We start from the raw sequence: 13433 nt of genomic DNA, 5'->3' as shown, positions 1-13433 counted from the left end.
CATGGAGCCGTCTTCATGTCCCTTTCTGCCACACTGAAGCACACATCCCTCTTGGAGACTATTCCTTTAGTCCACCCCATGTTTTTTCTTCCTCCCCTTCCCAGAGCTGAGAAGCTGAGGGACAATCTCCAGAAGATGGAACCTTGAAGTAGGACTCTGGAATCCCTGTGGCTTTCCACCTTGGGAGCTCATAGAACCTCTAGTCTGCCCTAGGGAAATCTAGAAAATGCATTTACGTGTTTTAATTAATTAAGTAAATTAATAATTGCGTATGTGTTATTTCTCATCCCTTAAGGCTAGCAGGATGCTTAATGTTCAATATATACCTCTTACCTTTTCTTTTTGATGCTTGGGATCAAACCCAGGACCTTCTGCATGCTGAAGGTTCTCCTCCAACCCAATATACATTTCCTAGGTGAAGGGATGAATGAATATTCTCCTATAAAGAAATTGTGTGTGTGTGTGTGTGTGTGTGTGTGTGTGTGTGTGTGTGTGTGTGTGTAGGGGGGGCACATGTGTGGCTATTTAGGAGTTCTTGGCTTTCCACCTTGCTGAGGGGGTCTCTCTTATCGAGGCAGGATCTCTGTTGAGGTGGGGTCTTGTGGCTGCTATGCTGTATACTCCAGGCTAGCCAGCCTAGGAGCTTCCAGGCAATGCTCCTGTCTCCACCTCCCATTCTGCTGCAGGACTGCTAGAATTACAGGTGTCACCGCCACATCTGGCTTCTACAGATCAAGCTCCAGTCATGAAGCTTGTGTAGTCTGTCCCTTTACCCACTGTCTCCCGGCCCCCAGGATACACTTGAAAATTCCGAGCAGTCCTGAAGCTGGGGCTTGCAATTAACTTTGAAAGTTTTTGAAATGGACTTTCCTATTTTTTTTTAAAGGCATAGGAGATGTGGAGGCTTCTCGGATGTGATTGTAGGTGGTGGTGATGGTGGGGCGTGTTGAGGACATGATTGTAGGTTAAGTATAGAGTCTTTGTCCATAAACGTGTCTGTAACATCAGATTACTGCCTTCCTTGAGCACTTTCTAAAGTGAGCTGAATCTAGGAAAAAGGAACCATGTGATGGTATGGAACACCTGAATGCCACAGAGGTAGACTATGTATCTCTCCATTCACGTGCTAAAGGTGTATGTACAACAGGCACACTAACTGCCTGCCAGAGGCCTGGAGGAGAGTGTTCCTTCACCTAGGTCAAGACTGGGATGGAACACTCTCTAAGATCAGTGAGCTTTGGACACCTGCCTCCCATCATTGCTGAGGCCTTCTCTCCTCAGGGGCTCTATTAGGGACCTCAGTGACCAACCCTGAAGACTTGAGGTACCCAGAAGGGAAGATGGGAGCAGGAAAAATGTCACTTGCTAATCTGCCTTTCAGGGTTCCAGTGGCACTTCTCAGGAGTTGCTTGCTCAGTGCATGAGAGGCCATGTGCCAATGGCTAGGACCCCAGCCGCCTGTGTGACAGCCACAGTAGAAGCTCAGCACACTGGCACTTGCGGCAAAATGCTAGCCCTAAACCTGGAAGTGAGCAGCAGGTGGGAGAGTTGGGGTTTGGGGCATACTTTTGCCTGCTAACATCTCAAGAAACATGGAGGAGGATGTGAGACAGGTCCAGGCAGGCTCCTTAGGGAAGTCCTCAGCAGACTGGACTGGCAAGGATCCTTCCACCTCCTGAGATCTGCATTGTAGAATGGATGGATGGAACACACCCGTCTTTATAGGAAAATATCCATTCAGCCCTTTACCCAGGAAATGTATATTGGACTGGAGGAGAACCTTCAGCATGCCCAAGGTCCTGGGTTTGATCCCAAGCATCAAAAAGAAAAGAGAAGAGAAAGAGAAGTATGTACTGGATATTAAGCATCCTGCTAGCCTTAAGGGATGAGAAATAACAATGTGTCTCCTGCAGTCCTACAGCTTGTGGTCCGAGGGGAAACATGCAGGAGGGTGCAGTAGCCAGAGAGAAGTGGGTTTTGTCTGTTGATTTCTTCATTCATTCATCAAGTGTCTCTTGCAAGCTACTTGTGCCTCAGAAACCAACTAGGGGTCCACCTGAAGCCCCTGGAATATGAACTGCAGTCTGTGGAGTGGTTAGCAGACACAAATCTCTGAATAGCTGGGAAAAGAGTTAATTTGTTGAAAAGAGATGATGTGTTCCCGTTGACCCAAGTAGTTTGCTGGAAACTGTATCTAGCAGGCGGGGTTGGATATAGTCAGCTATTAGCACACACTATGTGTTTGTCTTGAATCCATCCTCTTTTCAACTGTGTTTGGATGGCTGGGACAGAAGCCGGCCTCCATGGAGGCCGTAGCATGAGCTCTGGCCGCAGAACACTCTCAGCTAGTTGGGAGGAAGAGGGCTACATCTCAGAGTGGCACTGCCATCACCCACACCCTCAACCAGGACCAGCCTTCTGTAAGTGCCCTGAGCTCCCCCTGGGCTTCTCCACCATCTGCTCGCTAACTGAACAACTCCTTGTGACTTTCCCTCTCCCTTGCCTAACAATGACAGAGTTGGAGAGGTCTTTGCTCTAGACATGAGGAGAGTAACTGGGTTACGGGGACACCTTGGTTATGGGGGATACCCTAGAGGATCCCCTTTACTGGCTGGTACTGTTCACAGGAAAGGCGGCCTGTTCCTAACCTGGAGACCATCATAATCTTTTCAGGGCACTTTCTGTTGAGTTTGGCTCTTGAAGTGAAGACGCCGTCTTCTCATTAAATATGCTGGTCCTTTCAGGATGCCACCAGGGCAAATAATTTATCCTTTACTTAAAGTTTTCAGTACAGATCTTCTCAGTTTATGAGGTGGAGGCTGGAGGACTTGGATACATCTTTAATCTCAGATACTTGGGAGGCTGACCACGGAGGATCATGAGTTCAAGGTTAGCCTGGGATACATAGGGAGGCCCTGTCTCAAGCTGACATAGAAGGCTGAGGATTTCACCTGATGGTAGAACATCTGCCTGATGTGTGCAAAACCATGGATTTGAGCCTCAGCACCACAAAGGGAGGTGGAAGTGTAGAAGGAGGCGGAGGAGGGAGATGGAAGTTAGAGATGGGGCATTTAAGGGTTACACTATCCACCCCATCCCCCCAATGTATATGTGAATCCTAATGCCAAGAACTTGCCGCCGTTTAGAAAGAGAATCCTGCAGACATACTTGTTGATTTGGGATAGTGGAAGAGGGTGAGACCCCACAGGACTCGTCCTTGTGAGGAAACTACAGGAGCACTGAGATGGCAGAGGCAGAGGCTGACTGACGTGGCCCCAGAGCGCCATTGCAGAGAGGCTGGCTCTCAACACATTCATGTTGGCTTTCTCTCACCTCACTTTGGGGCAGGAGGCACCCTTACTTCTTCCACACTCAAGAGCCTCTGGTCTGGTTGAGGGGTGTGGTCTGGTGGTGACAGTGTGGATGTTTATCTAAAACCTGGACTCGGTTTTTGTGATTCATTCAGGAACAGGACTTGCTATAGTCTCTAAGTCTAGACTCAGCGTGTCAGCACTCACCGGCCAACCTGGTCTCCTCAGCTACCCTCGGGCTTATTGGGCCCACAGGGAAGCATATCTAAACCCACTCTTTCTCCTGTTGCTTCTTCCTAGCACATCTGTCCATCCTCAGGTGCAACCAGCCTTTTTTGACCCCTCCACCCTGGCCTGGGATAGCTCAGTGACTTTTTGGCAGGGCCTGGTTAGCCTTAGCCACAGCCCAAAGTGGCAGGAGCTGACTTTCCCCTCCATCTGATGGGGCCAAGATGGCACCCACTCTTTCCAGAAATGTTCCTCATTTATCTTTCTGTTACGACTTCAATTAGACCTACTGGCTGGCTGTCCATGCAATCAGTGTGAAGAGTTGTAAGCTGGAGTAGAGTGATGTCTGCATGCAGTGGGTGCATGGGAACTCACAGCTTGGCTGTGTCCTTCCCCAGGGTGTGCACTTCTGTGGGCCCCACCATGTGTCACAAAGTCCTCTCTGTCCTGGGCTGCTGGCCTCGGAGAAAAAAGGCCATCCACATTGCAACATGTGTCATGGTTCTGTGTCTTGACTGTGATGTGATCATTTTAACTATGGTGTGATCATTTAATTTAGTTCATGTTCAGATTCACCTCACTTGTCTCCAGGATGTCCTATAGTATTCTGTCTCTGTCTCTGTCTCTCTCTTCCCTCTCCCTTCCTTCCTCCCTCTTCTTTCCTCTCTCTGTCTCTGTCTGTATCTCAGTGTCTCTCTGTCTTTCTCTATGTGTCTCTGTCTCTCTCTCTTCTGTGTGTGTGTGTGTATGTGTGTGCATACGGAAGGCATGTGTATTCATGTGTACGCATGCACATCTGTGAGTGTACACGTGGAGGCTGGAGGTCAACCTTGGATATTGTTCTCAGGAGTTGTTCACTTTGCTTTTGAAGACAGGGTCTCTCACTGGGACCTGGGGCCCAGTGATTTAGTCAGGCTGGTGGCTAGGAAGCCCCAGGGATTTGTCTCTTTCTGCAGGGAAGGCATTTCAAGGGTGTGCCACCAGACCTATAGTTTTCACATGGGTTCTGGGGATGGAACTCGGTTCTCATTCATACATGGATGTGTCCCTGGCCTAGTCTAGTCTCCAGTGTAGCTGACATGGTCAGTGAGCTGTGATGGAGACCACAAGGCCCTCTGTGCCTGCACACCTGGGCTTTCTGTTCTGCTCCAGATGCCTCCTGCTGGCCGTGATGTTCTTTTGGCTGTCCTGCCGCCCCTTTCTGCCCCATCTCTTCCTGATCTCCCAGGCTGATGAAGTCAGGGGCCACAGAGCTTTGTCTTACTTGCTCCGCCTTTCTCTGGGCCTAGAAATTGCTGTCTGTGGGGCCCGATCCCATTGTCCAAGGCATGCCTCAGGGCAGTGTGGACTACCCTCTCCTGTCCTACATGTGCAGCCTGGACCTGGAAATGCCCTGTTAGATGGGAAACATCTAACAGGGGGTCTTGGGGTTCATGATGGAGCCAGGAGACAGGGAGAGCATTGGAGTGTGACTCAGGGCCTACCATGTCCTGTGAGTAGCATCAATGGGCAAGGGAGAAGGGCAGCCCACCTGCTACACATCTCTGTGCCCAGGAGAAGCTGTCCATCAGACTCTTAGCAGGACAGGCTCCTCCCATCACCCTTCCCCTCTACTAGCCAGCTGCATGCAAATGTATAGGCTTGCTAAATACAGGTCCAGGGTCTAGGGCTCAGGCAGTTGCCCCAGAATTCAAGGACCCACCAAGTGCACTTCTTTCCTGTTGGCTTGAGGAGAGCCTTAGCTATGGAGTTACCTGAAGGACCTGGAACAAAACCCAGGAGGTAAGAGCTGAGATTCACTAAGGAGGCAAGGACCTGGCATGCTTTCTAAGCCTCCCCCATTGCGTCCTAATGAGCTGTCATTGAAGGGGATGCCTATACCAAACAGTTGAGCAGCCAGCTCCCAACACACCACAGGAGGCTGGGGCCTGAGCTCACACCCCCTCTCACTTTAGATGACCCTGCTGGCTGATGTCATCTGCAGGATCCAGGCAATGGGCTCTGCAGGCCTTTTGGCCCCAGCAAACTGAGAAAGGAGTTTTGCCCAGGATGGCCTTATGTTACGTTGAGCAGAGGCAAACCCTCTTTCCACTGATGCCAGATTTAACAGATAACAACGCAGGCCATCCAGTCAAAATGTGTGCTCTACTGAGCAGCAAATGGTATTTAGTGCAAGCATGTTCTAATCATGGCTGCTTATGAGAAAGCTGGATATAACTGGACAGCTCACCAGCCACGGGACACCTACAGAAGAGCCCGGGTTCTGATCAGCCATTGCGGCTGTCATCTGAGGAACGCTCCCCACCTGCTGCCTGCACCCACTGCCAAAACCCTGGCCATGGGGACTCCTCCTCCTCACTCCCAAGTTCTTGCCTCCCAAAGCTCTGTCCTTCCTAAACAATGACCCTTGACAGTGCATCCCATTGGGTGGGTGGGGGTGGCCCAGTCCTAGTCCCCATTGCTACACAGTGGGTTCTTGCTTCTCTGCCAGGGCTCTCCACCAAGTAGGAAAGCCTGTAGGTTTCAGCTTAGGTTCCCCTCTGTACTAGAGGAGACCCGAGGGTCCCTCCGTGGGGAAATTTTGAGAGCTCACTTGAGACAGCTCCTAGGTCCTTGTCACCAGTTCCTGAAGTCTTAAACTCACAACCTGTTGATCATCAAGGATCCCCATCCTTGCCAACCCCAGGACATGACTGAGAAGTCTTCCCAGGGCATGGCATGGCAGAGGCCACCAAGAGCTGGTGGCAGAACAGAGGTGTCTCCAGGCGAGGACTTTTGGGTGCTGGTTATTCTCTTTGAGTTCCTGATGGTATGGTAGTGGAGGTGGTCCTTTCTCCCCTAGTCAGGGTAAAGTATCTTCTGCAAACTTACCAGCACCATGTTAGAGGGTCTAGAGGGCTCAGGCCCAAACATTTTCCATTTTCCCAGAGGGTTTCGTGAGCCTTGTGGTTGGTTCCCCATCTACTCTAGCCCCAGGCCCTTGGGCACTGAGGACGGCCACTGGGGGGCAGTGCTAGCCAGGAGACCTGGCAGGGATCCACCCTCCTCCCGCCCAGAGGCCCTGCCAGCAGGGAGCTGTAAGTACCAGGCCCCTACTTATATGGTGGGGACGAGGGTAGTGCTGAACACTGGATTTTTCCTAATGTCCAGAGTCACACCCTGGTCTAGACGCTACCCTTTATCTCTCTCCCTTTCTCCCTTTCTCCCTTTCTCCCTTTCTCCCTTTCTCTCTCTCTCTCTCTCTCTCTCTCTCTCTCTCTCTCTCTCTCTCTCTCTCTCTCCTCTCTCTCTACACACACACACACACACACACACACACACACACACACACACACGCATGCTTGTAAGCTTTTATGCTCAAATACACACAGAATATAGCCATACAGTCACTGGCCCTCATATGCACATATAACTCATGCAAGCATACTCATTCATGTAAGCTTAACCTTTATATACTGTGCACGGGTACAAGCACGCATGTGCATGAACACACACATACATGAGCATACCTTCCCCATGTGCTCAGACTCATTTGTACCCCCACTGCCCTTCCACGGGTGTAATGTGGGGACCTTCCCTTTTGGTGACCTTTCCTTTTGCCTCTACTTTGCAGGCAGCCTGGCAGGGGTCCCGGTGTAGTTTCAAAGTAGATGGAGGAAGGTCCAGGGTGAAGGCTCCAGGCCAGGGTCACCTTTCTTGGAAGCCCTTCTCCAGCTTGGATCCTGGGACCCCCAAATCCTTGCCTGACAGTACTTCTCCATCTCCAAAACTTAGCCCAGTGTCCACTGCCACCCTTGGGGTGCTGCGCTCTCCAGCTTGCTCATCTCTAGCTTTGGCCATGGAATGGGTTGTCCTGCACTGACTGTCCCCTTGCTGGACTGCAGCTTCATGAAGTCCTCTCCACATCTCTCTTCACTTCTTTGTCCCTCTACCCTTGCTGCTTAGCATTCCCTCTACCCATTTTACAAATGGCAACACTGAGCCCAAGACAGGTAGTGACTTAGCCAGGGTCACACAGCAAGTTAGGAAAGGTCTCCTTGCTCTGTCATGCCCCTTCTGCATATTCACATGGTGGCCCTCCCATCTCAGGGACTTTGGGGAGTTAGCCCTGCATTGATGTCCCCCATGTCTTTGCTCTGCAGATTCCAGACCTCCTAGGGCCAACACCTGCTACCATCCTGTATCTTGAACTTAGCTCTGCAATCACTGCAGCATCCACATACAGAAGAGGACCACAGGGCCTCACTGCAGCATTCATACACAGAAGAGGACCACAGGGCCTCACTGCAGCATCCATACACAGAAACGGACCACAGGGCCTCACTGCAGCATCCACACACAGAAGAGGACCACAGGGCCTCACTGCAGCATCCACACACAGAAGAGGACCACAGGGCCTCACTGCAGCATCCACACACAGAAGAGGACCACAGGGCCTCACTGCAGCATCCACGCACAGAAGAGGACCACAGGGCCTCACTGCAGCATCCATGCACAGAAGAGGACCACAGGGCCTCACTGCAGCATCCATACACAGAAGAGGACCACAGGGCCTCACTGCAGCATCCACACACAGGAGGGGACTGCAGGGCCTCACTACAGGCAAGGATGTGGAGAACTGTTGCTTCACACAATCTCAGCAACCCCTTCTGTGGAATGCGGTATGTCTGCACTCTTGAGGGTCTGTGGGGATGGAGCTTATACAAATACTTGGAGAACTCCAGGCATTTAGGCAAAAGGAACCAATGGCCATCTGCATTCATAGTCTCCCCACCCTGTCCCACGGCCCCTGGTGCTAGCCCACCGGTGTTCCTATTCCAGATGCCTGTTTTCCCAGTCTGATGCAGCAGGTTTGCCTGGCAGGAGCCTCCTCTGGCTTCTGAGCCATTGCCGTAAGCCTTCTTCTTCCCCGAGTTCAGACCCAGGCTGGGAGGGCTCAGAAAGCAGAGATGCTCTGTGCCTTGGCACACACAGAGGGGACAAGGGTTGAGCATGTGGGTGGCCTGTCGCTTTGCCTAGGGAGTGCCCACCTGTCTGCTGTTGCAAGCAACTCCCCTCCCCACCCCAACACACACAGGAAAAAAGCCATGCATGGACAAACAGCAAAAAGGGGGTGGTGGTGAGGGGAACATTCCCCGGGAGAGTGGGTTTTCAAAGCCTTGCAGCCGTCACCCATCACCAGCTCTGGGTTTTCGTTGTTGTTGTTCTTCGTTTTGTTTTGTTTTGTTTTGCACCAGCTCCTCTGAGAAGCACCGTGGTTCTCCTGGGCTCTGCCAGTTCTACTCGGAAGCTGCCAAGGTTTTCTGACATCGAGGCACAACTTTCCCTCAGCTCCTAGGCAGAGAGGGCTGTTTCCCATGAGGCTCAGAGCAATCCAGGGGCAACAGCAACAGTGTGCACCTACCAAGGCCACCATCCTTGTCCCCTTATGTCACCTGTACAGCTGTCTCCTACCCTGGCTCGTGTGTGTGTGTGTGTGTGTGTGTGTGTGTGTGTGTGTGTGTGTGTGTGTGTGTGTGTAGGCCAGAGGTCAATGTCAGATGTTTTCTTCATGATCTCTCCACGTTAATTTTTGAGACAAGGATCTCTTATTGGCCTGGAGCTCCCAGTTGGGCTAGGCTGGCTACCCTCAAGCCCCCAGGACGTCTTGTCTCCTCTCCTGAGTTCTGGGGTTGCAGGTACATGCTGCCTGGCTTTTTACAGTGTTCAGGTCCTCATGCTTGTGTGGCCTACACTTTACCAGAGGGCCACCCCACAGGCCCCCCAGCCTTGTTTTGAAGCGTTCTTTTCATTGCCTGTTCACAAGCCGGCTTCCTCTGTGGGCTTGGCCGCTTCCTCCCAGAAGCTTGGCCACAGTGTTTACTGCCCTGTGGGGTGGCCTGGAGGGCTGGCGTGGGGTGGTGTTTCCCACATTGCTGAGAAGTTTGGTGGGCAGAACACCCAGCTGCCCACAGTTTCCATTCCAGTCCGTCGGCCTTGGCCTGGACAGCAGACACACAGTCGACGGTGATAAGTCAATCCATGTTTACCTGGAATCTTCCACATGGGAGGCAATGACCTTGCTTGGAATCCAAGGATGGATTCTCTGCTAATGCTCTGGGCTGGGGTGGGGTGGGGGGATAAAGAGAACCACCTTTGAGGAGGCCAGACCACCATCGTGCTATGTGACCAAGAGTCCACTCTCTGTCCTCTTTTGGCCTCCGAGTCACCCCAATAAAGCACCAGGGCCAGGCACCACTTAGGGCCTGAAATCCCACCGTTTGAGTCAGAAATTCCATCCTGGAAAGGAGGGCCTCGTGTCTCCCTAGCAGCACGGTGTTGTCCTAAGACCTTCAGGTCAGGAAGGCTTTGGGTGTGTGAACCTGGGTGGGGATGGTGGCCAAGGAAGCTGTAGGCTTTGCTTCTGGGACGGGTGGTCCACATGGGGCTTCGTAACTGCTGTATGTTCTCCTTTACTCCAGATCAGCCTTACGGCGAGGAGGCCTGCTTTGGCCCCCAGGGAAAACGCTGCAGGAATAAGTGAACTGCGAACGATGTATCAGTGCTCTCAGATTGCAAATGTGCGTGTGAAGAGGAGCGGAATGACAAGAAGAAGGACAAAGATTCAGGCCGGTGGATTTGATTGGCATTTTTAATTTGTCTCTGAGACTCCTGACAACCCAAGTGAAAGTGCAGACACTCTCAGTACCTACCATTCTGGGCTGTTCCTTGGGTGCTTGTTCCCGTTAGGGTATACAGGGAATGGGTGGTGTCCCTGGGGAAGGTGTCCAAGGCTGTGCTCTCCATCCTGGAGAAAACTGCCCCGTGTCCGAGTGGACTGGTGTGTCGGCACAGCTACATTAGGGAAAAGCTCCATTAGAGAAAGTGGTCATCCATTGTTCCGGAGAGCACAAACCATTCCAGCCGTGGCCCTGGGAGATGATTTTTTCCCATTAGCTTCATCTAGATGGAAAATGAAAATGGATGAGGTCTTCAGTAGCAGCTGGAGAGCGAATACAGAGATAAGTCTCATAAAATGGCTTCTCAGAAGCCCTCGGTACAAGCCAAGGCCACCGTTCCAATCCACAGAACTGCCCTTGGGAGGACACAGGGCTGTGCACTGCCCATTTGGGTGGGTGGAGGGGCCATTGTCTACAAGGTGTGGTAGGCACTAGATCCAGGCCCTGGTAGGAGGTTCGCATTCAAGGTCCAGTTCATCCACCCGTGCTATCTCCATGAGCCCCATGCACAGGCCAGACTCTGAGCCTCCCAAATGGCAAAAAGCAGGACCCAGGACACAGTACCTCCCACTGTGCCCACACTGCAGTCTCAGGTGATGAACCAGTCTGCCTCCATCTTGGGCTTGAAAGCCATCTTATAGTATAAACAAACTAGGCCCATTCCTGTTTATGAGTAAATCTCTGTTTCTCAAGGATTGGGCCATGCCCCACCTGTAACCTTAACTACAAATGGTCTGTACTGCCTGTTCCAGGAAACAGCAACCATGTCTTTGTTTCAAAAAGTTGTTATGACCATCTTGTAACCTTACTTTTGTTTCTAAAGGTTGCTACAACTACTTTGTTAAGTTGCTTCTGTAATTCCACCTATTTGCCTGCCAAATTCCCCATTTGGAACCCCCCTACCCCTGAGCTATAAAAGCCCTTATCTTTCCCATGTCCAATGCTGTGGTATCTGGAACCCCGCCTTTAGGGGGAGACAGCCCATGTACACAATCAAAAAGCTTGCTTGAAATAATTAATTTGGCCATGATGATTTGGGTTGGTGGTCTTTCTCCTTGAATCTTTGGGATTAACACAAGTCCTGTGTCCCCTGATCTTGGAGGTAAGGCTGTGGCTCTTGGCCCTTGGACAATGGGTGACGAGGGCTCCATGTGCCAGCTGCTCAGAGGTAGGAGGAGCCTATGTGCTCAGCTGAGCTGGGGTCCAGTGAGAAGGACTTCAAGTCACCGACCTTCAGCCAGGACTACTGGCAGCCCTCCCTGCCTTCGGTGAGAGATTTGGGGGAGTGAGTCTAGAGCAGCAGAATCCACTGCCACCCAGGGGAGAGGCTCACACACACGGATTCCCACACAGGCAGAATCCTCTCGTTCCTCCTCATGTTCCTGTCCCTGCCAGGCCCTTCCCGGGTGTGAGTGCTCTCCCATCTCTACACCCACACCACTGCCCAGGCAGGATTACCCAAGAACAGCTCCAGGAAAGTAAAGGCAGCTGACCCAGGACAGGCAACAGTAGGGCCTTGGGTCGTCTGGGGCTTCCTGTCTAGAGCAGGGACACACCGGAAGTGACAGGACAGCTGCCCGAGTGCTGTCCTTCCTTGCCAGCCACGGAGGATTAGTTCCAAGGGACTCCCCAGGCCCCTGAAAGCACAGCCCTTGTAGGAAACGGTCAGCATTGCGATACCTTGGTTTACCCTCCTCTAGGCTACTGAGGTTTAAACTACTGAGACCTGGTGTTGTGCCAATGCTGCCAGAAAGGTCAATAAACGCCATCATGGAGGACAGGAAGATAGAAGAAACAAGTCTGTATGCGTGCAACTTTTAAAAATGGCAGCTGGGCGGTGGTGACGCACCTTGATCTCTGAGATCAAGGCCAGCCTGGTCTACAGAGCGAGTTCTAGGACAGCCAAGGCCATACATAGAGAAACCCTGTCTGGAAAACAAAACGAAACAAGACCAAACCAAAAATGTTCTACTTGTAATTGGTCCAAAGTTTTTGAATGTAGCGACAGGAGAAATGGCTAGGCGGTTAAAAGACCCAGGTTCAGTTCCCAGCACCCACATGGTGGCTCACGACTGCCTGTAACTCTAGTTCCAGGGAACCTAGCACCCTCTTCTGGCCTCTGTAAGCACCTGCACCACATGTGATACAAATAAAGCTATGGAGGTATACACATAAATAAATGCCCTTTTAAAGTTATGGACTACGTAGATTTGGAGGGTCAGCTGCACACACGAAGACAGCCAGCAGCCATCTAGAGGAGGTCTCCTCACTATCACGGGGACTTAGGAAAGGATCACACCGAGGTGAGCAAAACTTGCTGGACCACTGAGGAAGGGTAAGCTTATTCTGAGAGGGGGCTGAGGCCAGGGGTTGGGCTGTGGTATGTCTCGGGGGTCTAGGGTGCAGAGGGCAGCAGCAGTCAGGGTGAGGGGCTGTGCAGCTGGGGTCTGCAACCATGTCCTCAGAGGTCTAGGCATCCTTGAGGGAGCTAAGAGTCCCACTGTCAAAACAACAGCGGATGACTCATAGCAGCCTGGAGCCGGAATGAGGTTTGATTTTTGTTTACCAGAAGTTCCCTGTGGATTTTTATTTCTTTCTTTCTTTTAAATTATTTTTTGAGAGAGAGAAAAAAAAAAAAAAACCAAACAAGCAGAAATGGATGTCGCACTGGGCCCACTGGGTTGGGGAGGCTGGGATGTGGCAGATCCTTGGGTCTGGCTGTCCTTGGGGTAGGGGGTAACCCAGGGCCTGGACAGCCACCTTTGTGGGGGTGAGGGCCTGTGCTTGGGACCCCTACTGAGAGGGTGGAAGGTGAGTGGCAGGCCGAAAGGACGGCAGCCTCCTCCGGGAAGGCCCCGGAGTCCAGTGGAAACAGCGGGAGGCAGAAGGCTCCAGGCCTGGCACACACCTGCTTGCCACCCACACACTCGTGGAGGATGTCCAAGGCTCTGGTCTCCCCGCATGGTGGCCTCTGGGGAACACCTTCCTGAATCCAGCATTGTTATCACCTTCCTTGGGGCCAGCTTCAAAGGGTCCCCTCCAGCCCTGAAGAGATGCTCAGGCCTCTGCAGACTCTGGACGCTGGCTGTGCTCCCGAGAAGCCCTTGGGACGTGAGGCCCCCACAGGACCTGGGTTGCCTTATCCCTAGCTGGATCCAGCAAGGCAGGCAGGTCT

The sequence above is a fragment of the Peromyscus maniculatus genome, chromosome 14 (assembly GCF_049852395.1).
Source record: "Peromyscus maniculatus bairdii isolate BWxNUB_F1_BW_parent chromosome 14, HU_Pman_BW_mat_3.1, whole genome shotgun sequence".
NCBI lineage: Eukaryota > Metazoa > Chordata > Mammalia > Rodentia > Cricetidae > Peromyscus > Peromyscus maniculatus.
The sequence above is the reverse complement of the archived record's forward strand: the minus strand, read 5'-3'. Positions refer to the sequence as shown.